At 47.6% G+C, this 26,490-nt stretch overlaps 1 protein-coding gene across 1 annotated transcript in view; it reads left to right on the top strand.

Moving 5' to 3' along the window:
• The window catches only part of DNAH12 (dynein axonemal heavy chain 12), a 3,791,933-nt gene that overhangs the window by 713,030 nt on the left and 3,052,413 nt on the right, over nt 1-26,490 (top strand). The window lies entirely within an intron of this gene.

The raw sequence follows: 26,490 nt of genomic DNA, 5'->3' as shown, positions 1-26,490 counted from the left end.
TCTTGCATCACATGTTTAATTGACACTCCTTTATCGGCACATATTTGTTTAATATTCCCCACAAAACTCAGGTTACACTGCACAACCATTTTACTAATTAATTCATATAGTAAGTTGATAGGGGGCCACCTTAAATTTCTATACAATAACATTCTTCTCCATAAGAGGTTGAAATTCAAGGAATTCAACCCCATCTCAAAACGGATCACTCCCATTGGAAAGCAATTCTGCAATCCTAGTGCGTGTCTCCAGATCAGCCCTTCAGTTTTGGAAAAATCATATCCAACCAAGCAGTGGAGAATTTCTAGCCCATATTCGAGCCGCCATTACCTTCCTTTCATAAGATTTCACAGTCGGCTACAAAGATTTCCCATACCTTTTGTCCAAATACTGCTTTTGAGCCTGCATTTTACAAGCCTTTCTTTTGAGTTTAGCAATAAGTGTAGTTCGATTACCACACAGAGGTACCGTGAAAGCCAAATACTTGAGGGCATTCACAATCTCGATCTTATTATTATGCAACCACCATTTGTAACACGGTCCCTTACTCTTAACCATAGAAAATTGTATAATTTTTGTTTTTATAGTGTTAATGACTAGATCATTTTCCATTTGTGTAGTTCTGAAATGCAGGTAATTTTCTTTGCAACCCAGTTTCCACTGAGTCAAGTAGGATCACAGCATCTGCATAGAATAATCAATATATGTCCACCCTGTTACCCTTAGAGGAGATAAAGGCAGCCTCAGCCAATGTTCTTCCCATGTCTGCAGTATACAAATCATATAAAGTGGGCGCAAGGATAGAACCCTGTCTAAGCCCTCTACTCGTCGCAATAGGTTTCGAGGCATGCCCTTGTAGATTTAGTTTCACTTGTAGCTTGGTATTAGAATGAAGCTGTACCAGAAAATGGTTAGGCAACCCCCAATTTAATAACTTTGACAACGTTTTTTACCCGATTCACTGTCAAATGCCAGTGAAAGGTCAATGATGGCCAAGAAGACTGAAAAAGAAAATGATCTTTTTATTGTTTTCACAAATACAATTCACAGCTCTCCATACACATTTTGGAAAAGCAAGTTGTTTAACCATGTGAATCATAACATAACCTTTCTGTCCCCCTACCCACCCCTCCCTCCACAACCAATAACACAACCATGGGTAGTTAATGTCCACAGCACCCCTACTTCCACACATATCTCACAGCCGTAGAGGACTGGTGCTCTTTTTACAGCTCAATGTGGTTCTCCACCATTAACAACATTCGGAAGGGCCTTTTCACCCACTCCCCCACTGACCCCCTATTTGCCAATAGGCGTTGTGCTTTATCGTGGAGCTCCAGTGTCTTCAGTATCCAAACATTTGCTTAAAAAACCTGATAATTTCTCTTCCAACACTGAGCTCACAGCAAGGCACCGCCGTCATTTTTTTCTTCAGGTAAAAGTCCTTAGCCTTTGCAACCCATTCACCCTTCTTTGGGAGTTTCTCTTACTTCCAATTCCTAGCCAGGCATGCATCAGCAGCCAACAACAGGAAAGGAGCCATGTGGGGCAGTACCTTCCCTCTCGCCCCCTCCCACTCCATTCCAAACAGCACCATCATGGGATCCGGACTCCGTTCCACTCCCTCCACCTCCTTGATCCACCCCAGGACTTCCACCCAGAACACCTGCACCTTCCAACAGCCCACCACATATGCCAGTAATCCACCCTTTCTCCACAAGCGCGCCAGCAGAAGGGGCTCATAGACTGGAACATCCGAAAGAGCCTCAGCATGTCATATTGCCAGCGATGTAAAAGTTTCACTCTGTGCATTTTATATTGACAGGCTACAGAGGTTTTAAAAGCTCTCCGTGATCCTCCAACTCTTTCCCCAGATCCCTTTCCCACCTTGAGCGAAGTCACTCCAGACTACCTGTCCCTGCCTCCGCGAGTGATGCATATAACTGAGAGATTAGCCCTTTCATGTCCCCATGTGTGTCCATGATCTTTTCTGTCCTGGTGAGCTCTCTCTGGACTGACCCCTTCCATTTTTCGGCAGTAACAACCCTCTTCAAGCATAAGTATAGAAAAACCGACAACTTCCCAATACCCAAAGCCGATTCCAGCTCTTGGATCGTAATGAAACGTCCCCCCAACCCGCAACTGTCCAACTCTGGCCAGCCCTGCCGCGAACCATGCCTGATATCTCCTCGGCTCTGGGATGTCATCCCGCACCAGAGGGGCCCAAAGATGGCCCAAAAGAGAGGTCCACGTAGTTACCCCATTCAACCCGGGTCTGTGGCTCAGTGGACTAATGTATCCACTACAGGGGCCTGAGTTTGACCTCATGGTCACAGGTTCGAATCCTGGCAGGTCCACTCAGCCCTTCATCCTTTTTTTTTCGAGGTCGATAAAATGAGTACCATTAAGTTGGGTAATAATAAACATCTGTTATTAGCGCCAAGATGCCCCTTTGGGGGTGAACATCTGCTTTACAAATACGCCTGTTATGTTATGTTATGTTATCCCCGGCTCACGCCTCCAAATTTCCCACAGTACTCCCAATATAGGGTGTTCTCTATTTTTCTAATTTAAATTTGTTTATTATTAAAACAGTGACCGCATCCAACATCGTTATAGTACTATAAATATCACACTAGGACAATGTTACTTGTAAGCTAAACATACTGCAACATATTCTGTGGGTAAAAGGCTTATGGCACACATTCTCAGAGTTCTCATTCAGGTTGTGAAATAGGTTTTTAGCCCCTGTTTACTCCACAGGGCCGGGCGGATGGGTCTATAATAGTGGTGCGGGTATCACGACTGTCAGCTTGAGGTATATAATTAACAGTTTTGCTCCTGTTTATCTCACAGGAATAGGCGGTTAACTTGACAAGGGTGATGCAGATCAACACCTCCGCATCTGAATCGGCCTTTTCCTTTTTCAAAAGGTTAGTCTCCTGTGGACTGTGAATCAGTTTCATTGCCTCCCTTTTTACGGAGGACGCAGGTCTGTGGTTTTCATTAGTTCGTTCCACATTTGTCCCCAGTCCATACTATTGTCTTCCTCTGTATCCCCCGGAGCCTGATTTCTAAGTAGCTCCAACTCCGCCATCCCCCATCGATATGTCTTTCAACCAAAGCTGAGTTGATGGGCCTTTCGGGTCTTTCCAAGAGTTTGTTATTCTGTGCTTGGCTAATATAAGTAGGAAGGATGCTCTTTTTCTATTAGACTTCGTTCGTTTGCCCCCTGGTAGTATCCCCCATAGGCACGTTTCAGGTGTGCACATGCATTTGCTGTTGGTCCAGGTGTTAGTCTTACGCACCATCTCTTCCCAAAATGCTCTAATCACCTGGCAATCCCATGTCATATGCCAGAATGCCAGAAGCCCGCAGTGACCGCCTTACATCTCGGATAGGTGCGTGGGTTAATCGTGTGCATTCTGGATGGTGTCATATATACCCTGTGGGTGAAGTTGTATTGGATGAGTTTGAACCTGGCATTTCTTGAAACCTTACAGGTTTGTTCCCATATTTTGACTCACTGTTCCTCGGGTATCTCTCTCCTGACATCCCGTTGCCATTTTGCCTTTACAGCCAGACACAGACGTTTCTTCCTCTCCTTCATCAACTGGTACAATCGTGATATCAGGCCCCCGCTGAGGGTACTATGCAACATCTGGTGCATCAGGGAGCTGTTTTCTGGTTCTACCGGAGTTTCCTCCCATAGGTCAGCTATTCTCTTCACTATTCGGGCATAGCTTAGTAAAGCCCCTTCAGGCATGTCATAAATGAAATTAAATGATATTTTATCTATATCGCGCTCGTACATAAGTGTTTCAGAGCGGGACCAGTCAAAAGGGAGGGGAACCAGAGAGAACAAAAAGAAAACAGCGATCTTACTAGGCCCAGTGACATTTAAGAAAGCGCAAGCGCATGGAAAAAGGGGGAAAGTGCATGGAAGGGTGGGCGAGTGCGGAACAGAGGAGAGAACAGAATAAATAAAATAAATAAATAAATAAGGGCAATAAACCATGATAATGTTGCCAGCAAGTGGCAGGTGAAAGTTAGTCAGATAAGGCATATCTGATAAGTGTAGGAGAAAAGTGGGTGGGGAGCTGTATGGGTACAGATACAGAACCCCAGTGCAAGGGGCGGCCCGGAGGCAGTGCAGGAGGTTGGCAGGGTGAGCAGGTACCTGGGCCCAAGTAACAGAGGGTGGCCATGCGCACAATGCCAAGAGAAGAAACAGATCAACAGGGGATAAGGGGGGGGGGAGGCAGAGGAGGAAGGTCTTGAGGTGATTCCGGAACTAGAGATGGTTTTCCTCAAGTTTCAAGGTGGCCGGGAGGCTGTTCCAGAGGGAGGCCCCAGCCGAAGTAAGAGATCTACCCACAGCAAAACGACTAACCCTGAGGGAGTTAGAGGTAGAGGGGCAAAAGGCTCGAGAGGGGAGGTATTTACGGAGGGATAGTTGAAGGTATTTTGCCCCAGGCCCCAGAAAGCCTTGTACACAATGCAGAGTGTTTTAAATTTAATCCTTGCATCCACTGGGAGCCAATGAAGGGATTTCAGGGCTGGAGAGGTACGATCCCAGGGCTTGAGGCCAAGGACAAGTCTTGCAGTCTGTTAGGCAGAATCCTGAGCAGTTCCCTTAGGGAGCACTACACAATGTTAGGACTACAGGTGAGAGCAATAAATCCCCTTTGGTATCAGTCTGTACCACAAAGATTTAGTTGGTAGCTGTGGTTGATCTAGAAGATCCAGAGGGGAGAGGAGCATTTTCCAAAGACAATTTCTTCATCTCAAGCTCATGGTTGAGCTCCATTTCTTTGAGCCTTAGTTCTTGATGTCTCTGTTCAGTTTGGGCACTAATTCTTTTGAATTCAAGTTCAAGTCTCATTTTTTCTAGAGAGATAAATTCATGACTTAATGTGGGACCTGGTAAAGGTCCAGTAGCCACAGGTTGAGACCTTTGAGCAGGGAGAGGGCCAGAGGGGGTGACATTGTTATCCTCTTCCTCATCTGTTTCAACAATAATGTTAGGCAGAATCCTGTGCAGTTCCCTTGGGGACCACTGCAAAAAGATTAAGACTACAGGAGTAAGCAGTAAAACCAATTGGTAGCAGTCTGTACCACCCAGATTTACCAGGTAGCTGTGGCTGAGCAGTCAGACTTCTCTCAAGAAGAGTAAGGCAGTATATAGAGTATACACAATGGGGCTAAAAACACAGTAGAGCAAACAGACACCGACCAGAGCTTTCTATAAAACGTATATTATTATTTATTTAAAACACACTTTGGGCAATATACTAGCACTCTAAATCAAAAGCAAGTTAAATCACAGTCAGGTAAAGTATACACACCTCCCTTGATAACTATTAGACAAGTCAGAGTTAAAACACCACGATTTGTTAAAACAGATGTGAGCGTGTAACCTAGATGGCACTCCAATACTTAATTTAAAGGGAGAGAAAAAGGCAGAGCATAGAAATAAAACAGGTCCCAACACTTTTAGGACTTCTCAGCAAGGGAATAGAGGCAGTATACACTGTAGAGCCAAAGTTCATAGGCCAGGCCCACTTTAAATGGAGCAAAGCGAAATGTGCCCAGGGTCACACGGTTTAAAATGCACTAAAAGTCTTTGCAGAATGTTCAAAAGAGGTTGGGGCGATTCAAGAAGGTAAAGTTAGAAGGTCTGGGGCCAACCCAGTTGGAAAGCCAAGGATTTAAGGTTCACCTTGGGGAAACCGAAGAAAGGGAGGCCAGGCAGGACACAGTACCTTAAAGAGAGAGGAAGCTCCAGCGGTGGCAGTTGTTCCTGGCAGTGGTTGCAGTTCATTGTTTCGACCAGGGGAAGAGAGGATCTCGTCGAGGAGGAAACATGGAGTCGATGCACTGCTCAGGGATGAAACCAGCTGCGGAGTTCGTTGATAAAAGGTGCATTCCTTTTATTCGCGGTCAAAGTGGTGAAGCTTGGCTATCCGGCCGCTAGGGTGCCTGGCACGGGCGATTCGACCAAGAGACGTCTTTGTAAGGTGAAAGGGCGAACTGGTTGGTCCCATCAGCTCAGAGGAAGAAGACTCGTTCTCTTGTCGTTGGGAAAGTGGTGAGTTCATTGCAGCAGGGCTTCACCGGTGGTATCGTCGTTGCAGATGGCTCAGCTTCTTCCCTCTTCGGATTTCTTAGGTCCTGTGGCGACTTCTGAAGTTCCTGTCCCAAAAGCCCTGCTTTTATGCAGTAAAACCCCCATTCAACAGCCTAGCTGTCACTCACACATGCTAAGTGGTGAGCCGGACGGCTCACCACTGGGCCAATCAGAATAGAGTGCGACTTGAGTTGCTAAGGCAGCGCAGTCCAGGGTGCCAATTCCCCTCCCCACACATCCTGTGGCACCCAGACAGAGTGGCACCATTTGGTGGGACTGCCAAAAAGTGAAACAAAGTGCTCGACCTTGGTCAGAGTTACAGAGACGGACACGAACGCCATTTTAGAAAAGAGTTCTGGCAAAAAGACCCAACCGGTGATTTAATATTAAATAAATAAACCGGCGGTATCTTTAACATTGCACCAAAAAGTGGTACGTTTAAAATCAATTGGAAAATCCCATAGAGAATATTCCGGTGGAATATTTCGCGTGGTAACCACTGCCACCAGCCAGAAACTCGACAAGGGGGGACTGGACAGTGCCCCCTTGAAAACAGACCCAGGGGCAATATAATTAACCCCTTCCAGTACTTCCACATTATGATGGTTTGTACTGGTTCTGTTCACGATTTAAGACTAGTAAAGTCAATGGTGACTTTACATGCCCCTGGAGACAGTAGTCAGTCCCAGGGTATGGAGCCTATGTTTGGGGGTCACTATGACACCCCTGTGTTACTGCACTGAGGGTGCTGTGTAGCACATACACAAAAAACAGATGATACTCTATGGAGTAAAAGACCCCATAGCCCAAGAGCACACAAATGGTCAGAGACATATCTCAAATCATGCCTAAGAGTGGGAGGAAAAGAGTCTCACTCTTAGCAGGAGAGAAAAAAAAACTACAATCCAGCAAAGCTGCTGGGGGACTCACTAGGTTTGGGAAATTAGCCTTATAAGAGAATTCTCCCTTACAAATAACATCTTCAATATTATCCTCATTACTGTTTGCTACATTTGCTGGAATAGTGGGCACTACAGCACCACTATCCAGACTTTGTTTCTCTAACAGTCTATCAATCATTTCTGATTTCTTGCCTTTGACAGGAAGACCTTTCTGTCTACACAGATCCCTTAAATAATCAGCAGTATTAGTAAGGAGGGTCTCCTGGCTGTAACTTTCCATAATTTTGACTTCTGTTTAAAATAAACTTGTTGTGATAGTTAGCCTAGTGGGTATTTGAACCAAAGTACTAGCAGAACTCTAAAATGTAAATCCAATACTTTTATCCTCACCGCTGTAAACCAGTGTTAGGCAGAATCCTGTGCAGTTCCCTTAGGGAGCACTACACAAGGTTAGGACTACAGGTGAGAGCAATACATCTCCTTTGGTATCAGTCTGTACCACAAAGATTTAGTTGGTAGCTGTGGCTGAGCAGTCAGACTTATCTCAAGAGGGAGATGAGCAGTATTCAGGGTTTACACAATAGGCCTATAAGACCATGGTACAAGGAAACACTGCCCAAAGCTTGGTATTAAAAAGTAGTTCTATATTTATTTTATACACTTCTAATAAAACACATGTATCACAGTCATCAACCAACTACACACAAGGGATCCTCTAACAATTCCTCAAAAGGAAGGGAAAGCACAAGTTATATAGAAATATTCTCTTACACACCCTAGCAACACTTTCCATAAGTTTGTGAACCAGTTTAAGCAAGACAGTGCATCAGTATAAGCAATACTTAAATGAAAACTGAGAAAAATGGCATTTCACAAGGTTTAGAAAAGGGAAGGAAAGGGTACTTGTAAGAAATTGGTGCACCACACAGTTCTAGATGAGAATCGATCTAAAGAAGGTAGGTCTAACAAATGTAGCCAGAGTCAGTAGGCCTGTGCCAGGGTCAGTGGTACAGGGCAAGGGCCCAGGAGCAAAATGTTCTTGTAGCTGCAGTCAAGTCTTTGGTTAACGATGTTGAAAAGGTGGATGCAGAAAGCGAATAGACAATGTTAAGAGAGGGGCGGCCAACACAACAGGTAGGTAAAGGATTTAAAACACTTTTAGGGCTACCGCGAAGAAAGGGTGGCCTGGCGGAACAATGTACCTTTAAAATGAAGAAGTTGCTCCTGCGGTGGCGGTTGTTTCTGGTAGTTCCTGCAGTTCGGGGGATCCAGCGGAGGAAGAGAGGCTCTCATCGTGGAGGAAGGTTCGAGTTACTGCACTACCCAGGGATGAAACCAGCCGTGGTGCTGCCTGATGAATAAAAGGTACGCTCCTTTAAATAGCGGTCTGGGTGGACTGGTACCTGGCTATCCCGCCTCCGAGTGCAGGGTACGGGAGATTCGACCAAGGCAGGTCCGGGAAGGCGATTGGCAAACTGGTTGGCCCCACCAGCTCAAGGGAAGAAGGCTCTTGCAGGTGAAGATCTTCTCTCGTCATGTGGAGAAAAGCGGTGAGACGCTGCAGCAGGGCTTCACCGGTGGTTCAGTCGTTGCAGATGTCTTTGGCTCCTCCCCTCTTCGGCTTCTTAGTTCCAGTGGCAATGTCTTGCTCTTCCAGTCCTCAGAACCCTGCTTTTATGCAAAAAGATCCCCATTCATACAGCCTAGCTGTCACTCACACAGTGGAGTGGTCATCTTGGCGGGAGACCCTGCAGCCTATCAGGATAGAGTACGACATGGGTTGCTGAGGCAACCCTGTCCAGGGGTCCTACTCCCCGTCCCACATAATGGAGCCACCCCAGACTCAGTGGCGCCGAAAGGAGGGCTTCTCGGCAGAAGGCCGCCAAAAGGACGAACAAAGGATCCCTGACCTGGGTTAGGAGTTTAGAGAAGGACACGAGAAAGAAGTTATATTAAAGTTCTGGCAAATAAAACCTACCGCAGTCAAGTTAATATTAAAATGCACCAGCGGTATGTTAGAGGCTGTCAGAAAAAGTGGTAGCCTCGAACAGTGGGAAAATCCCATAGGGAAATATTTGCAGTCGAATATTTATGGTAGTAACCACTGCCATCAGCCAGAAACTTTTGAGAGAGGGACTGTACGGTACCCTCTCGAAAATGAACATAGGGGAAAAACTATTAACCCCTTCCGGTACCTTCATAGTAAGATGGGTTGTACTGGTTTAGTTCATAGGATTTGATTAGTAAAGTCAATTGGGACTTTACATGCCCTGGGAGACAGTAGTCAGTGCCAGGGTATGGAGTCTATGTTTGGGGGTCGCTACAACACCCTTTGTGTCACTGCACTTGAGGGTGCTGTGTAACACATGTGAATAAAGATGGTTCCTATGGGGTTGAGAGAGATCCCATAGGCATTAAACACAAATATAGCCTAGAACACACATAGCAAAAATGCCTACGAGTGGGGAAAAAGAGTCTCACTCTTAGCAGGTAAAAAGAAACAAACCCTTCAAATCCAGCAAAGCTGCTGGGGGACTGCATAGGTAAGGGAAATTAGCCATAGAATGAGAATTCTCCCTAACACAGTCCTGTTCTGGATTAGTTGTAGAGGGCGCAGAGTGGAGGCAGGTATATTTAGAAAGAGGCTGTTACACTAATCCAGTCTGGAGTGAACCAAAGCTTGGGGGACAGTGAGTCTTTGAGGGAAGTAGAGGAAAGACAGAGTGCCTCTGAGGAGGTGCAATAATAATTTTGACTTGTTGGAGACATCAGAGATGTGTGAGGAGAAGGAATGTGTGGAGTCAAAGATAACCCTGAGATTCTTAGCCACGCAAGTGGGGGTAGGAGGAGGGCCAAGGGAGGCAGGCCAGAGAGTGAGAGGGAAGGATGGAGATGGTGTACCAATAAGGAGGATCTTGGTCTTGTTGGCATTTAGGGAAAGATCATTGGCGGTACACCAATTTTGAATGGCGAGTAGACAATCAGAGATGAGGGAAGGAGAGGAGGAGGTTGAAGGAAGCCTGAAAATGGGTTGGGTGTCATCAGCACAGCACTAGAAAGTTGAGCAGAAAATGGAGATGCAGTAGGCAAGAGTTGCCAGGTATTGGTTGAAAAGCCAGGGCGAGTGATTAGACCCCTGGGGGACACCACAGGTGGAGATGGAGATCGAAGATGGGAAGGACCCAAGTTGTACCTGGGAGGGTCGGTCAGAAAGAAAAGAGGCCAGCCAGCCAGGCCAGAGCCTGATCGTTGATACCCAGGTTGTCACGGAGACGATTTAGCAGGGTGGTATGGCCATACCGTTGGTGCAATTCCTGGAATGGTAGCAGTTTCCCTTCTTCATAGAGATCCCCCATTTTTGTGCACCCTTTGCTTCGTAGTTTAGCCCTATCGAGATTGGGCGGTATTTCCCTGATCCTTGGGTCAAAGCTGAATGGTAGGTCCGGACTATATGGGTGGGGGTTTCGAAGTTTCCCTAATACCTGTTTCCAGATTTCCATTGGTACTGCGTGGATCGCACTCTTTCCCCTAGTAGTCATCGGGTTCCATAGTAGTTCAATGCCCTTGCTATACGCCGGAAACCCCTATCCCCCCCAATAGGCATCTCAGGTCACCCCCCCTGGTGTGTCCACCCTTTTGGAGGCAGTTTGCAGCTGGGCTGCTGTATAGTATACTTTGTAATCTTGCATTTTAAGTCCCCCTTCCGAGTGAGGCTGTAAAGTAAAGTGGTTAACGCTACCCTCCATCTATTTGACCCCCAAAGCAGTTCCCCTATAAAGGTATCTAGTATCTTAAAGAATATTCTTTTGATCTTATACGGAATGTTGATAAAAAAAATACAACAACCTGGGCAACACCACCATCTTACACAGGGCTATTTTCCCCATCAAAGAGATCAGCAAGGTTTTCCAAAATGTTATAGATTGCCTGATACCAGCCAGTTCTCTACCCATATTAAACTCAAATGTTTGCTCTAGTTCGTGGAAGATTGTTATTCCCAGATAGCGGAATGATTCCGTCTCCCAGCGGATCCCTCATTTCGGGAGTGAATGCACAGGTTGCATACTCATCGCCCCTAGGGGGAATACCACTGACTTTTCTTCATTCACACTGTAGCCCGACAGCTTCCTGAAATTGGCCAGCACCTCCAGTATTATTGGGATATTACCTCTGGGGTTGCTTACATATATTAATGCATCATCTGCATACAATGATATTATGCATTATGCTGCACACTCTAATCCACGTCTGCTGTATATGGTGCCTGAAGTATCCTGCCAGAGGTTCTATTGCTATGGCGAATAATATTGGTGATGCCGGGCAACCCTGTTGGTTGCCTCTCTCTAAGAGCCACTTCTCAGATATCCAGTCGCCTGTTTTCACTTTAGCCTGGGGGCTAGTGTACGGTAATTGAATCCATTGCAACATTTTGGGGCCCATTCCCATTTCTGTCAGGATCTTAAATAACCATTTCCACTCCACAGAATTGAAGGCCTTTGTGGCATCCAGGGCCATCAAGGCGAATTCCTCTTCTGAGTGGTGGACATGTGCCATTATGAAGTGTAGTCTCCTAATATTCATGGAAGTATTTCACCCCCCCTATAAAGCCGCTTTTGTCTGGGTGTATGATATTGACGGTTTTCTCTAGTCTCATTGCTATGATCTTCCCCAGTATCTTCATGTCAACATTTAGGAGTGATATAGGTCTGTATAATCCACAATGAATGGATCTTTTCAGGGTTTCAGGATAACTGTAATCGATGCCTCTCCCATTTATCCTGGGAGAATACCACGGGTGAAGGCCTCCCTGTAGACTCTCTGTAGCACAGGGAGCAATATATCAGTGTATTCTAGATAGTACTCTACTGGTAGGCCGTCTGTTCCAGGGGACCTCCCTTTCTGAATTGTTTTTAATGCCCATTCGATTTCCTCGACCTTTATTGGACCTTCCAGCATTTCCTGTTGGAGTGCCGTCAATTTAGGCATACAGGCTATTTCTAGTAGGTCTGAAGTATCCTCTTCCGAATATGTCCCTTCGCTTGAGTGCAGGGATTTGTAGTATTTCTGAAAAACACCATTGATCTGTTGCTGTGTGGTCACTTTGGATCCCGTGTTGTCTATGATTTGTGTGATTGCTCCCCTCGGGTGTTCTCTCCGGATCAGCCACGATAATAGTTGACCTGCTTTGTCCCCTTCCCATTCCATCTTTTTGGTGTAGCGATCCTTGTCAAATTTGGTTAGGGCTTCTTGGTGTGAGGCTTGAGATATAACCGCATCAGCCATGTCCTGCCCCTCTTTCCCCAGGTCGATCTCTAAACCCCTAATTACTACTTCCGATTGTTTCAATATCCGGGTGAGAGTCTTCCTGATGCCCACCGCTTTCGATATGCACACCCGTTGTACCGTTACTTTAAGGGGCCCCCATAGAACACACACCTGGTCCACCGAACCTTCATTAACCTTTAAGAAAGAGATAATTTCATCCCTCAGGGTTGTATTGAAGGCTCTGTCTTGGAGTTGTTCTACCCCTAGTTTCCAAGTGTGTATCGCCGGACGGCGACGTCCCAACTGCAATACCGTAACAAACGGGGCAATGTCGGAGATCACCCTCCCTAAGTATTCCGTCTGGGTGAATCTATGTGCGCCCTCTACTCCCGTAAATAGGTAATCTAGACGAGAATGTGTCCTGTGCACCAGTGAATAGAATGAATGTTCTCTGTCGTCTCCATGTGATCCCCTCCATAGTGTGTCCAACCTAGTTCCTGCACGATTCTGTTAAGGCAGCGTGTTGATCGCGGTCTATGGTAGACTCCGTCAGTGTTTGGATCTAAATAACAGTTAAAATCCCGCCCCCCGGGATATCCGGTCTGTCTTTGTCTAGTAACTTGCCCACTTCTCTGAAATAATCTTCATTGTCAGTATTAGGTGCTTATGAGTTTACTAGACATAACTTGTGAGCCTCGCATGATAAATGTGCGTCCCTCATAATCCCCCTTGGAGGACTATAGTTGTAGCGGTACCTTGATGTCTTCCCAAATTAGCACTCCCGAGAATATGAAGTCCCCTTTAGCGTACCGCCCCACCTTTTCTGGAGTTCTTTGAGCATCTTTTTGGACCATATGCGTCTCTTGCAGTAATGCAATTTGAATGCCGTGTCTACGGCAGAACTGTAGGACCTGGGAGCGCTTAGAGATCCTGCACAGAACGCATATGTTCCAGGTTCCTATCTTAACCGACATTCAGGACTTTTTCAGAATATCTCTCCCCCCAGTTTCCCCATCCAATGGATGTACCATAGTTCCCTCTGTTTCCCTGATTGTGTTCTTTCGCTCCCAAGATTAGTTACTCCTATTTTTAAACCAAAACTCTCTCCTTCGTTGTGTCTTTTTGGTTGTGTGTCGCTGGTATGTTGATAGTGTGTTGTCTTTAATAAGTACTTGCTTTCCCGTCTGCTCATTTCTCTTCTCCCCAATCCCTCCCCCGCTCCCAGTTCCCTCTCCCCTTAGTTTCCCATTCTCCCCCATATTTCTCGCAGGAGCAATGTCCTGCCTCTAATTTTGACGAAGCACTGTCACTAAACATTTAAAAAAAAGATACAGGTTGGACTGCTCAGTCCTTCGGTCTTGCTTGTATTGGCGAGACTGGCGGGGGTCGCAGTCATTGGTTCGGCCTCCACGTTGGCTGTATATGCTGATATCCCTCCTCTTCCTCCTCTGTTATTTAGTGAGTTATCTTCCATTTAAGGGGAAAGCTCTCCTAGTCTCTTATACGTTTTTCCTTTTATTCCTCCCTGTTGTGCCTTTGTTTCCTCTATCGTCGGTTCTTTGTAGTGTGTGTCTCTTTTATATATCGGTACAGCAGGTCTTTATCCCTCTCGATCTTCCCTGTCTTTCTGCGCTTCTGGGTGGTAGGGACGACCATATTTGGATTCCACCCAGCTCCAGGCTTCTTTTGGCGTAAGGAAGAAGTGCAATTGGATGTCCGCCAACACCTTCAGTTTGGCCGGGAAGAACATCATGTATTGAAGGCCATGTACCCGAAGCCCTCTTTTTACTGAATCGAAGGATCGTCTTTATCTTTGAACCTCCTGCGTAAAGTCCGGGAATATCAGGATCCATGCACTGTCCATTTGCACATTCCCCAGTTTTCGAGCCTCTTGTAGGATAACATCTCGGTCCCTGAAGTTGAGCAGTTTGGCTATTATGGCCCTGGGTGGTGCTCCCGGGGGTGGTGGGCGGCCAGGAACCTGATGTGCCCTTTCCACCGCAAACAATTTGGAGATGCCCCGGGGTCGGAGTGTATCCAGTATTATTTTCTCCACAAAACCTTCTATGTTGTCTTCCTCCATTCGTTCCGGTACCTCCACCATACGAATGTTGCATCTTCTCGAACGAACTTCGGCATCCTCTGCCCTGTCTTCGAAGGTCCTTGTGGCCCCCACAAGGCCCTGGATTTTTGTGTGCATGGTTTCCACCGCGTCTTCTAGGTCACTGATCTGCTGTTCTGCTGATGCCACCCTTTCGTTTACCTTCACCAAGTCTGCTCGCTCGAGTGAGACATCCACCCCTACTTCTTGGATCCTGGTTTTGAACACCTTTCTGTGTGTCTTGAATGGTGGTCATGAGGTTCCCTATGGTCACTAACCCTGTCTCTGGAGGTGTGCCTGGGTCCCCTTCCTGTTGCTCATGGGTCTGTCTATTCGTTATAGGCTTGGTGCCGACGTACGTCTCCATCTTTTGTTGCCCTTCCACCATCTTGTGGGCAGTTGTCTAATTGGCTTCTGTAAATGCGTCCCCTGTCTTCTCGGGCAGTGTTATATCTAAATCTCCTTCTGTGCCACTCCAGGACGGCTTCTCTCTGGTCTGCGGAGTTTCTCCTAGCCTGCTTTCACACGTCTGTCTGTTCTGCAGGATGCGCCTCAGGCTCTATTTATGTCCTTCTCCAGCATTGGATCTTTCATGGATTCACATGCTTAGAATATTCCCGTCGTCAGGCTGGGAATCCTCGGTAAATTATATAGTCCTTTTCCATAGGAAAATTTCGACACTTTTGTGTCCTATCTACGTCGTTTTGGGCCGCGTACGCCTGCGCCACTAGGACGTAGAGGTATAAGTAGTCCCGCCCCTGCGGCTCCCTCAGATTTCAACCGTCTTCCAAAGTAGTGGGATTACCTCGAGTATCTACTATTTTATTAGGTTGTGCGTTCTTCTTCTTCGACTGTTTCTTTTCGAAGAATGTCTGGAAAGGTGTTATTTTGTCCGTGTGCTACATGCGGTCTTAAAGTGTATGAAGGAGACGGGCATATGGACTGTATTTACTGTCTTCACCCTCATCATACGCCGGACACGTGTGAGATCTGTCAGGGCTTCTTACAAAAGACCCTAAAAGACCGCAACAGACACCTGGTTACTTGGCTCGGCATCGGAGGTAGGCTCTACAGCCTCGAGATCTAAGTCTCCTGTGCCCCCTCGTCGCTCAGTGTTGGCAGAGCCTCCGGCGAAGAAATCACGTTCATCTGAAAAACGCCCCTTGGAAAAACATCCTGCGAGGTCCTCCTCTTCACATAAGGCTTCGTCTTCTTCCTCCTCATCTAAAAAGGAGGGAAAAGACTTATCGAAATCCTCCTCAGGAGACCGTCATAAGTCTACCTCGAGTTGAGAGTCCTCGTCCCACAAGTCGAGTTCAAAAACGGCGGGAACGCCTCAAGGCCCGGCGCCACAGACTTCGACGTCGGTCCGATCGTCGATGCCTGCTTTGTCTTCGGCGACGGCTCTTCCTACGGCTATTTCGTCAGGTCGAACAGCGCCTATGGAAAAGATGTCATCGTCGACGGTGGCCACGTCGGTGGGATGGCAACCGGAGGTTTTTGATCCGATGCCTCCTGAGGCCTTGCTGCAACCAGAAGTGGCTTTCTCCATCTCGTCGGCGGAGGATGACCGGGGTCCGGTCGCACATCCAACCGATCTGGGATTACAACCAATTGGTTCGGTGTCGTTCTCGAGTGGAAGTGCCATTCCAGTTACCTCTTCCTTACTGAATCCCCAGGCAGTTCTGTCCCTGGAGGTGTTGAACACATTACAGAAGCTGTTGGAGCGATTGGACACACGGTTACCTCAGCTTAATGTCCCGACAGTGTTACAAGCTTCGCCAGTCGTCGACGAGCCAGGCCCGGCTCCTCGCCCTCCATCCAGAATCCCTACCGCTTACCGGTTGAGGAAGATCGTTCTCGTCCACAGGAAGAAGGAGAACTGTCAGAGTCGGAACGTGAAGGATCGGGTTCAGACATCTCGTTATCCCCCTCAAGGGACCCTACATGGGACTCTAAAGCGGAGATGGGAACTCCAAAGAGTCCGGCGCAGCCATCACCACCTGATGACGTGGGTGCTTTCCATGCCATGATGGGTAAGGCATGTGCAGAGTTTGGCCTAGTCCCAGAAGAAGAGAAAAAATAATGTTTTCTTTACGATCATATGGGCAAGTGAAGAAAATCGATATTTGCTATCCCCATTTTAGACCATGTCTGGCAGGAGGGACTAAAAACCATGCATCATCCTTTTTCGGAACCGGCAGTAAAAGGTCGATTGGAAAAGAAATTCAAGGCTCTGGAATCGAATCCCAAGTGCTTGACGTCTCAACCTTCGCCGGAATCAGTGGTTTCCGCGGCGGCGGCCAGAAAGGCTAGGTCGCAACACAAATGCACGACCCCGCCAGACAACGAGGCCAGGAGACAAGGTGCTTTTGGGAAGAAAGTGCTATCGGTTGGAGCGACTACAGTTAAAGCAGCCAACTCCCTCGCCATTATGGCGAGGTATGATAGGGAGATGTGGCATCGGCTGGCTCCTATCTTGGACCTTCTGCCGGAAGAACACAGGAAAGCTGCCATGCTGCTCGTACGGGAGGGCGAAAAGGCTTCCAATCATTCCATTAACATTGCTGTCGACCTGGCGGAATCAGGCTTTAAGCAAATCAACAATGGCGTAGTGTTACGAAGGCAAGCCTGTGTAACGCTCACCTGATTCCCGTAGAGGCGCCGGTCTTGACTGGGCATATACCGTATCTTCAAAGGTGATGTGTAACACACGGCTGGCTCTTTGGGCTGGACCTCTGTACACTGTATGTCTGGCTCGAAGGGTAAGATTGTCTGCAGATAGAAAATGTGGGATTAATGAACTGGGTTATTGAATGTCTCTCTCTTCTTCCCTTTCTCTTCTCCTGTAGAACCCCAAAGGTTAACGCTCTCACCTTAGGTAAGTGAACGCCGTGCTCTCCATCTGCCTCGAGGCAGGGTGCTGTAACCAGTTTCTTCACTGGATAAGGGGAGCAGGCCTCTTGACTTCAGAGGACTGCTGTCCGTCGTTTACTGCACGAACGGTAAGTTTCGAATAATTCTAATGTCTTTAAAGTCTTTAGTAATGATGTCTCTTGTTTTGCAGGGTTCCGGCGATGGCGGATGGCGGGCTGAAGTGAGTTGAAGATGGAGCCTGTGTGATGAATAGAAGCGCCTGGAAGCACGTAAGTAAGCGCTTGTTGCCTGCTTCACGATGCGCTCTAACTGTCTTTTTATTTTGCAGGTACAAGTTCGGGGCGGCTGCAGGGTGCCGGAATACCCACTGGGTTAGATGTGGAAAGGAGTAATGGCACGTGAGTATTAAAGTTCCCCAATGTCTTTAAACGCACCTTGTTTTGTCTTTCAGATGCGGGATGAAGCGCCGAAGGCCTCCGGAGCGTGCGAAGAGTTGGTAAGCTTTTGTCTTTCAGATGCCGGAATGCAGTGTGAAGACCTCCGGAGCGCACGAAGAGTAGGTAAGCCTTTGTCTTTCAGCTGCCGGAATGCAGCGCGAGGCGTTGGTGACAGCCGATGGACCAGGTAAGTGAAGAGCTGTCACTGAAGACCGTAATGCTAACCTGTTCTTTCTTGTCTTTATAGGTGTTGCTGAAGACTGGATTCAGAATGGTAAGCCTTTTTCCTTAGGCCCAGGATCAGATGCAGAAGACGCGATGAGCGTTCTGCTGCTGAGGATGCAGAATAACGCAAAGCAAGATTCATCCATCGGGTGTGGTTTAAATAGCCTCCTGTAGTGCTTAGGTGTCTCCTTCCACAGCCACGCCTAGGTAAGAAAAGAGTTCCTGCTTTCCAGAAGAGTTCCAGTGTTCTGAATCTAGGGAGTGGCTCCTGCCCCACCCAACAGGAAAAGTAGTTCCAAACAGAAGAGGATCAGAGACTCAACTGGCAGGCAAGTAAGCAGCATGGTCTGCTGCAGGTAAGTCCACCCAAGCATTATGAGCCTGGCGCTTACAGCGCTGGGACTGGGCATATTTATGAGCCTGGTGCCACTGGCGCCAGGACTGGGTCCAAAAGGTCCCAATTGGGACTGGTTGGCACTCGGAACCTGGGTTATGGATCTGCTTCCAAGGGAGTTGGGAAAACCCTGACCTTTTGGAAGCAGAGATCATGACAGTACCCCCCCCTCAAGGCCCCTCCCAAACCGGGCTTCTCCGGGGGTTTTGGCTTGTCAGGAAATGTTCGGTGAAATCTTTTGATTAGGCGAGGAGCGTGGACATATTCAGCAGGTTCCCAGGATCTCTCTTGGGGGCCGTAGCCTTTCCAGTCAATTAGGTAGAATAGTTTAGATTTGGAGATCTTGGAGTCCAGAATGCTTTTGACTTCAAACTCGAGTTCTCCATCAACTAGGATAGGTTTTGGAGATTTGGTTAGTCGGGTTTGAGGTTGCACGGGTTTTAATAGAGAGACGTGGAAGACCCGATGTATCTTCATGTGCGGGGGCAAGTCCAACTTGACCACTACTGGGTTTACTATGGTAGTGATAGAATAGGGACCAAGGTATCTTGGGTTGAATGTGCGTGGCCCTTTTAGAGGTAGATATTTGGTGGATAACCAGACTTGATCCCCTACTTGATATTGAGGGGCTTCCTTCCGATGTTGATCTGCTCCTTTCTTGTATTGTTCTTTAGCCCTTTGAAGGTGAGAAACAGCTTCCTTAAAGGCTTGGGTGATTGTAGAATGCAGGTAGTCTACTGCTGGTGTTTCAAGATCTTGGAGGGGATCCAACTCCGAGGTTTGAGGGTGACTGCCGTACAAAAGAAAAAACGGGGTTTTCCCAGTTCCCGAATGGACAGAGTTATTGTAGGCATATTCGGCTATCCAAAGGATGTCTTTCCAAGTTTTTTCAGTTTGTTGCAGCATGCAGCGTAAATACTGTTCCAGAGTTTGATTGGTCGTCTCGGTTTGTCCGTCGGTCTGAGGGTGGTGACTGGTCGATAGTCTCACATCAATTTGAGCCGACCGACAGCAACTTCGCCAAAAATGAGAAATAAATTGACTACCTCGATCCGAAATTAGAACCGAAGGAAAACCGTGCAGTCGGACAATGTTTTCGAGAAATTCTCGGGCCAGAGTTGCTGCTGTTGGCAAGCCTTTGAGCGGAATGAAATGCGCCATCTTGGAGAATAAGTCCACGATTACTAGAATCGTATTGTATCCGGAGCATGGAGGTAGATCGGTGATGAAGTCCATAGAAAGCGTATGCCAAGGGCGAGGTGGGATGTCAATAGGGCGTAAGAGGCCTGCTGGTCTTTCCTTTTGACTCTTGTTTTGGGCGCATACTCCACAGGACATTATAAAGTCTCTGATATCTTTTTTCCAAGACGGCCACCAGAAGTAGCGCTTAATCTTTTCTGAGGTCTTGGCCATACCGGGATGTCCTTCCATTAAAGAATCGTGATAACAAGAGATTACTTTTTTCTGTAAATCTGTGCTGGGTAGGTATAATCGTTCTTTGAAATACAATAAGTTGTCCTTTACTGCAAAGTCCTTTCCCTGCAGATGCCAATTCTGTATGTCTGCTGGAGTTACAAATTGCCTGGCTTTATCCTTAACTTCCTCTATGGATTCTGTGGTGATTACACCCAGAATTCTTTGTTCGGGAATTATTGGTACAGGTTTAGGGTTGATCAAGTGTTCTTCCACTCCCATCCGAGAAAGGGCATCAGCTTTACCGTTTTTTGTACCAGGCCGATAGGTAATTATGAAGTCAAACTCGGCAAAGAATAATGCCCAACGGAGTTGTCTAGAGGATTGGGCTTTTGCGGTTTTCAAATATTGCAGGTTTCGGTGATCCGTAATCACAGTAACGGTGTGTCGGGCCCCCAGCAGATAATGCCGCCAAGCCTTAAAGGCAGACTTGATAGCCAGAAGTTCCTTGTCAGTAATCGTGTAATTGATTTCAGGAGGCGAGAATTTGCGGGACCAAAATGCCACGGGATGCAACTGATTGGTTACCGGGTCCTTTTGTGATAGAACTGCCCCCATGGCAAGGCTTGAAGCATCAGTTTCCACGATGTAGGGGAGCTCGGGGCGAGGGTGTTTTAAGATTGGTGCAGAGATAAATTTAGTCTTCAAATCCTGGAAAGCTTGTTCCGCCTCGGTAGACCATTCAAAACGTTTGTTTTTCTTTAACAAGGCAGTGATGGGCTGGACTATTCGAGAGAATTCGGGGATAAACCTGCGGTAAAAGTTAGCGAAGCCTAACATGCTTTGCACACCTTTTACGGAGGATGGTGATGGCCATTTGAGAACTGCATCGACCTTCTTTGAATCCATACGCACTCCACCAGGTGATAATATGAATCCCAAGAATTCAACTTCAGTCACGTTGAAAACACATTTTTCCAACTTAGCGAAATGTTTGTGTTGACGCAATCTTTCGAGGACCATTTTCACGTGTTTCCGATGTTCAGATTCCGATGAAGAATAAACGAGGATGTCGTCAATGTAAACAACAACACACACATCTATGAGCTCTCTGAGGACATCGTTCATAAAATATTGAAAGGCGGCCGGGGCATTACAAAGTCCGAAGGGCATGACCTGATATTCAAATAGCCCATACTTGGTGCGGAAGGCCGTCTTCCATTCATCGCCCTCTTTTACTCGTACCAAGTGGTAAGCTCCTCTAAGATCCAGCTTTGTATATATATATGCATGCTTTTCTGACTTGGTCCAGGAGTTCAGGGATCAAAGGTAACGGATATCTATTCTTAACGGTGATCTGGTTCAGGGAGCGATAATCTATACAAGTTCTAAGGTCTCCTTCCTTTTTTGGAACGAAGAACAAAGCTGAAGAAGCAGGGGAATTGGAAGGACGAATAAACCCATTTGCCAGGTATTGATCCAGGTATTGTCGAAGGTGAAGGTTCTCAGGCTCGGTGAGGGCATAAATTCTACTACAAGGAGGAGTAGATCCAGGTATCAGGTCTATCTGGCAGTCATAAGACCTATGAGGAGGTAGAGAGTTAGCCTGATCCTTCCGGAAAACATCTTGGTATTCTAGGTATTCGGGAGGTAACTGGGGAGTCTCTGAAGAAATTGCTGCCAGTGCAACACCAGGTGGAGGGTGACAAGTAGAGACACATTCTGGAAACTGGACCGTTCTTGCTCGCCAATCGATCAGAGGATTGTGTTTCTCTAACCAAGGTATTCCTAGAATAATCTGAAACTGAGGGGCCTTGATCACATCGAACACGATCTTCTCATGGTGTCCATCTTGACTTACTAGCGTCACTTCTTGAGTGGTATGCGTTACTGGCCCGGAGGCTATCTCCGTACCATCCACCGTAGTAATGACGTCCTTTACAGCCTTGGGACAAAGAGTTAGATTCATCCTCAAAACCATTTCATGATCCACATAATTGCCGATGGCACCGCTGTCGACGTAAGCTTCAATTGCATGTAATCGATCCGGATTATCAGGGCTAATGAGGACCATAGGTATCACGAAATGCGAGGTCACGGAACTGGTTTTCACGCTCGGCAAGAGGACCTCTATTCTTGTCGGGCGAGGTCGTTTCCCTGCTCAGAGTTTGTAACTTTGGTAACTGCAGCTCCTACTGCCTTCTTGGCAGGTTTCACCGGACAGTCTCGAAGAAAGTGCCCTGAGTTTCCGCAATAGAGGCATAATTGCAACTGTTTTCTCCTTTCCCGCTCCTTTTGTGTTAGAGTACCTTTCAGACCCCCTATTTGCATGGGTTCCCCAGAGTCTACTCCTTTGGAAGGAGTTGGCGGTTTGGAAAATACTCGAGCATCAAACTTGGAACGATCGGCCTTCCTGTTCTGCAGTCTGTGATCTATTTGAACGACTAAGTCTATATAGTCCGAACAATCTTGTGGGGGATTCACTACTTGGGCTAACACATCTTTGAGCTCTCCGCGTAGACCTCTATAAAACAGCGTAATCCTTTTGTCCTCAGGCCAGTGAGTTTCCACTACCAGTCTGTTGAAAGACGCAATGTAAGCCAAAAGGTCTTGATTACCTTGTCACAACGAAAGAAGCTCATTGTCCAAGGCCTGCCCCTGTGAATGTCGTGCGAACAGTTTTTCCATACTGAGCTGAAAAGCTTGAAAATCATGGAGGACCGGATCATCTTGATTTACTAGAGGGATCGACCAGTCTGCCGCATTGCCACTAAGGTACGAAAGCACGAAAGCTACTTTAGCTTGATCAGTTGGAAAGGCTGCTGGCCGGCATAAGAAATGCAACCGGCACTGATTGATAAATACTGCAAACCTCTTTGGGTCACCAGAAAATCGTTCGGGCGGAGCCAGAGGTACATTCCCAGGTAGGTTGATCTGCACTGGATTCATAGAGGATGTAGAAGGAAGATTTCCCCCAGATGCGGGTAACGGGGTCTGTCCGGCTTGTGACTGTAGCAATTGTCTAGCGAGGTCATCTGTTCGCTCCTTGGAAATAATCAGTTCCCTTCTTAGAGCGTTCGTTTCCTGACGGGCTGCATGCACTTCTGCCCTTAGTTCCCCAAGTAACTGGGCTAGCTGGTCGGTATCCGAGGTTTCCATAGCGTCTGGACGGGAGTTTTGTGGTAGGCTTTGCGTTCTGTAACGCTCACCTGATTCCCGTAGAGGCGCCGGTCTTGACTGGGCGTATACCGTATCTTCAAAGGTGATGTGTAACACACGGCTGGCTCTTTGGGATGGACCTCTGTACACTGTATGTCTGACTCGAAGGGTAAGATGTCTGCAGATAGAAAATGTGGGATTAATGAACTGGGTTATTGAATGTCTCTCTCTTCTTCCCTTTCTCTTCTCCTGTAGAACCCCAAAGGTTAACGCTCTCACCTTAGGTAAGTGAACGCCGTGCTCTCCATCTGCCTCGAGGCAGGGTGCTGTAACCAGGTTCTTCACTGGATAAGGGGAGCAGGCCTCTTGACTTCAGAGGACTGCTGTCCGTCGTTTACTGCACGAACGGTAAGTTTCGAATAATTCTAATGTCTTTAAAGTCTTTAGTAATGATGTCTCTTGTTTTGCAGGGTTCCGGCGATGGCGGATGGCGGGCTGAAGTGAGTTGAAGATGGAGCCCGTGTGATGAATAGAAGCGCCTGGAAGCACGTAAGTAAGCGCTTGTTGCCTGCTTCACGATGCGCTCTAACTGTCTTTTTATTTTGCAGGTACAAGTTCGGGGCGGCTGCAAGGTACCGGAATACCCACTGGGTTAGATGTGGAAAGGAGTAATGGCACGGGAGTATTAAAGTTCCCCAATGTCTTTAAACGCACCTTGTTTTGTCTTTCAGATGCGGGATGCAGCGCCGAAGGCCTCCGGAGCGTGCGAAGAGTTGGTAAGCTTTTGTCTTTCAGATGCCGGAATGCAGTGTGAAGACCTCCGGAGCGCACAAAGAGTAGGTAAGCCTTTGTCTTTCAGATGCCGGAATGCAGCGCGAGGCGTTGGTGACAGCCGATGGACCAGGTAAGTGAAGAGCTGTCACTGAAGACCGTAATGCTAACCTGTTCTTTCTTGTCTTTATAGGTGTTGCTGAAGACTGGATTCAGAATGGTAAGCCTTTTTCCTTAGGCCCAGGATCAGATGCAGAAGACACGATGAGCGTTCTGCTGCTGAGGATGCAGAATAACGCAAAGCAAGATTCATCCATCGGGTGTGGTTTAAATAGCCTCCTGTAGTGCTTAGGTGTCTCCTTCCACAGCCACGCATAGGTAAGAAAAGAGTTCCTGCTTTCCAGAAGAGTTCCAGTGTTCTGAATCTAGGGAGTGGCTCCTGCCCCACCCAACAGGAAAAGTAGTTCCAAACAGAAGAGGATCAGAGACTCAACTGGCAGGCAAGTAAGCAGCATGGTCTGCTGCAGGTAAGTCCACCCAAGCATTATGAGCCCGGCGCTTACAGCGCTGGGACTGGGCATATTTATGAGCCTGGTGCCACTGGCGCCAGGACTGGGTCCAAAAGGTCCCAATTGGGGCTGGTTGGCACTCGGAACCTGAGTTATGGATCTGCTTCCAAGGGAGTTGGGAAAACCCTGACCTTTTGGAAGCAGAGATCATGACAGCCTGGCTTAAGTGCACAACGTTCAGACCAGAGGTACAGTATTAGGTAATGGATATGCCGTGCGAAGGAGAACACCTGTTTGGGGAGAAAGTGGATGAGGCCTTGAAGGGCATGAAAGAAGATTCTGACACGGCTCGTTCCCTTGGAGCCCTCCAGAGTGGTAGGAATTTTCGTTCCTTTTGTACTTTCAGAGGAGCATCAGGTAACTCCCGGTTTGGATCATCTAGAGACCGAGGTTTCAGCAGACCCTCCTACTCTTCCCAAGGCTACAGACGTGCAGCCCAAGCTACTCGTAAAGGCAGAGATGACCAAACCTTCAGACGACGAGGCGCATACTCCTCGTTGACGAAGGATAAACAGGCCAAAAGCCAGCAATGACATCTTACAAGACGTCCTGGGGGGGCAGAGTGTCTTGTCACGTCGACGAGTGGGCTCGCATAACAGACCAATGGGTTTTGGAAACGATACATCTGGGCCATTCTCTACAGTTCAAGGGCAAGCCACCACGCATTCCACCAGTGTTCTCGACGCAGCCCCACCTTCAGATACTAATGCAAGAAGTGGCGCTTATGCTGCAGAAAGGGGCTATAGAACTGGTCCCGGTGGCAGAAAGAGGACAGGGAGTGTACTCCCGTTACTTTGTCGTCAAGAAACCCAATGGAAAATGGCGTCCCATTCTAGATCTACGAGCTCTCAACAAACTGCTCAAGAATCTAAAATTCAAGATGCTTGCACTCCAAGAGGTGATCCGTTCGATACAACCGGGAGATTATTTGTCGTCGCTAGACCTTCAGGACGCATACTTCCATATCCCGATGCGTCGACGACACAAAAGATTTCTACGGTTCGTCGTCGGACGAATCCACTATCAGTTCAAGGTCCTCCCGTTCGGACCTAAATCGTCTCCCAGGATGTTCACGAAATGTCTGGCCCCAGTAGCAGCCTGGTTAAGGAAAGAAGGTCATCATCTGTACCCTTATCTGGACGATTGGCTAGTGAGGGGATTGTCTCCGGAAAGGGCACAGGAAAGTCTGAATGCCACCATGTGCCTCCTACAGCGTTTGGGCTTCGCAATAAACTTTGAAAAGTCCTCCTTATCACCATCAAGGACCTTGGTCTTTCTGGGGGCGGAGTTCCAGAAGCAGTCAGGACTGGTAAAGCCATCCGTCAAAAGGGTTCTGAAATACAGCAAAAAGCATCGGATTAGAAAGTAGACACCAGAGTGTCAGTGCGCAGGTACATGTCCCTGGGGACCATTTCGTCCTGCATACCCTTAATCAACAATTGTCGTCTCTTCATGAGGCCGATTCAGGAATTCTTGGCGGATCGATGGGCACAGAGTCAAGGGCGTTGGTCGGACAAATTGACCATCAACAGCACACTTGTACAGGCGCTTCAATGGTGGAGAGTTTCCATAAATCTGACGAAGGGAATGCCCTTGCTGGAACCGGTGTTCCAGATGACAGTGGTGACGGATGCTTCTCTAACTGGATGGGGTGCTCATCTGGATTCCCTACAGGTTCAGGGTCTTTGGTCATCGGAGGAGTCCGGCCTTCATATCAATGTGCTGGAGCTAAGGGCGGTGCGTTGGGCCCTGAAATCTTTTCTTCCTCGGATAAAGGGATCAGTGGTATGGATTATGACAGACAACACAACAACAATGTTTTATCTAAGAAAACAGGGAGGAACTCGCTCCAGAACTCTGTCGTCCGAGGCCCAGGAGATCTGGCATTGGGCCCTTCAGCAGAAAATATATCTATTCGCGTTCCACTTTCCAGGAGTCAAAAACGTGCAAGCAGACTCTCAGCAGGGAGATGAATCAACTACACGAATGGGAACTGAACGACCAACAACTACACCGTGTCTTCGAGAAATGGGGTTGTCCGGCCGTCGATCTCTTTGCGACGAGAGACGGCAGGAAATGCCCACAATACGCGAGCAGGTGGCCACAGCAAGGCTCACTCAGGGAAGCGTTCTCTTTCCCGTGGACGGACAAGTTTCTGTATGCCTTTCCCCCGTTTCCGCTCATACGTCGGACGCTGCAATGGATCCACAGATATCCATGTCGGGTGATCCTGGTGGACCCGTACTG

Source organism: Ambystoma mexicanum, chromosome 2p (assembly GCF_040938575.1).
Source record: "Ambystoma mexicanum isolate Mex_15411 chromosome 2p, UKY_AmexF1_1, whole genome shotgun sequence".
Classification (NCBI taxonomy): domain Eukaryota; kingdom Metazoa; phylum Chordata; class Amphibia; order Caudata; family Ambystomatidae; genus Ambystoma; species Ambystoma mexicanum.
The sequence above is the reverse complement of the archived record's forward strand: the minus strand, read 5'-3'. Positions and strand labels throughout refer to the sequence as shown.